Genomic DNA, 2,486 nt, shown 5'->3' with positions numbered 1-2,486 from the left:
ATATCAATAGTTGTTTGTTGAAGTTCTTTCAAAAGCTCAGTTTGCTTTATTATGTGTCCAACAGTTTTGCAAATCTGAAACTAAGTGTCATGAGTGCATTACTTTTCAAAAGTAAATCAATTCATATATTGCTCAGCCCCCCTTCGAGATCTCAAATGGTGACAAAAACATATTTAAACGCAAACACTTTTGTTGTTTGAATAATAATAAAAAGTTATCACTTTTTCGGCGCCGAAAAGATACAGAGGGGAGATATCCCCCTTCTGCTTACGGTATTGAAGGGAGCAGCACCCCCCCCCCCTCATGGCAAAGAAGATTTTGGACTTATGAGAGGCTACAACTGAATTATACATGTTAACAACAAATAAAATATTTCAACAATATTCTGTTTAAAACGAAAAATTGCGTTTTGTTTATCGAATTATTGAATTGAACGCAAGGATCGGCTTAAATATACACACAAGGTGTTAAACATAAACACGAGCTAGGAACATGTTTAAGAAATCCTGGAGAAATGATCATTTCATCACAATTGTGTAAAAGGGCAGTGCTATTTTTAGACTGATAAAAAAATGCTGACTAATGATTAGATATACTTATATAGTCATGGCAGAATAATGTGTTTGTAAAAGATCAGTTGTTTAATCAGCTTTACTAAGGTACCCTCTCTACCGGAATAATTACTACATGGGCGAGCATATAGTTCATTTATTACATTTTCAAGGATCTGAAGATATATGCCTTGAAGTTATATCAGTAACTGTGTTTATGAGCGTACCATATGCATCATACCCAGGAGGTCTCTATGTACGTATGGGAACAGGATTAAATTGCTCCCATACTAAGAATTTTATACAAAAAAACAGGTTTATGTGCTTATTGAATTAAATAACTGATTCAAAAGTGTATACAATATATTAATTTTCTTTTCAAAAATTGTTACAATTATACAATCGTTATATACATTATACTATTAGATAAGTTTAATAATATTAGAAATATTGTTATAGGAAATTCAATGAAACAGATTTTATTAAAACAGTATTTAAGTATCTCCCTTATCTGCTTGACTATTAAATTTGATCATACCTATATGCCTTTTAAAACCTATGATAGCTATCCAGCAACCTCACGGAACGTCGTTGATTTAACTCAGGTGCCCGCTTGTGGAGGTTTTAATGCAAGGAGGGGCTTCTGAGGTCTTCCTCCACAATAGAAAAGATGTAAAGGTGTTATAATTATGACCTCAACTGTGTCGGTTCGACGTAAAACAAAAACAAGAGAATTTTTTTTATATATATTGCTAATTCTTCGTTTCAGTATAATGATCTTTTAAGGACAATGACTTGACAGGTCTTTATATTGACTTATTCGATTTTATCTATTCTTCATGAACAATGTTTGCATTTGTAAAAAATAAAAAAACAAAAAGACACCTGTTTAATATGTTCCATTTTGGTAAACTGAAAAAGGCGGTTTAAAGCAGTCATATAAATCATACCGGTTAAAGTATAAAGTTCTTTTTTTGCAAACTGTAAATCTAACATTTGAAGAAGGGCGGACTTCAAAATAATGTTTGGTAAAGGTTATCTGAAGTATTTTATGTGCTGTTTGATCTTTTAAAACTTTCTGATAAGTTTATCTTGTACTATATATCGAGGGTGTACAATGGAATATTGCATGCCAAATCTTTCAGCTGTTCATCATAAAAGAGACTATGAAAGATACTATAAACATATGATATTCTATTTTAGTCTTTCAAAAGGTCAATTACCTCAGGTCTCGACCAAAAATGACTAAGTGGTCTCGACCAAAAATGACTAAGTGATTTATAAAACATTTACAAGGGCTCACTTTGCTATGTTACAAACGAATCATATTGTCCCGTGTTCACACTGATCCTTTCATTAAAGTTTATTGCATTATCCACCTTTCATTGCTTACATATAAGGCAGCTGATGATCGACTTAAAACGGTCAATTTGTATCAATTTACGTTTTTTAATACGAATAACAAATTTAGTTCGTACATAGCCGGAATCAATTTCATGGACAAGATCAAACTTTGTATAATGTCTAAAAACTCATTTCATAAGAAAGCTATCGAAAGAAATGCAATGAACTTTCATAACAATAAGGGTCTGTTAGAACTTATTTGTTTTATTTAACTTATTTGTAGTATTACTATTACGCACATGTGTCGACGTAATATTTATCCTATTTCCTTGTTATATGTAACTGCCGCCAGTAAGACACTGAACATGAAGTATGCAATAAACTAAATGTTTTAATTGAAAAGGCAAACGCATGTACATGTTAAATATAATTATGCTGAAAAGGTAAAACTAGAAAGTATCACAGATTGGATTTAACAGAGCCTGTTCTAAGACGATCAGAATGTGTCTATATTTTTCAAAATAATTTCAATGAATCTGATGCACATTTTCTTCATACGTCATTTATCTTTTATCTTTGATATTGTTCTTA

Source organism: Ruditapes philippinarum, unplaced genomic scaffold, assembly GCF_026571515.1.
Source record: "Ruditapes philippinarum isolate M1 unplaced genomic scaffold, ASM2657151v2 ctg303_1_1_1_1, whole genome shotgun sequence".
Lineage (NCBI taxonomy): Eukaryota > Metazoa > Mollusca > Bivalvia > Venerida > Veneridae > Ruditapes > Ruditapes philippinarum.
The sequence above is the reverse complement of the archived record's forward strand: the minus strand, read 5'-3'. Positions refer to the sequence as shown.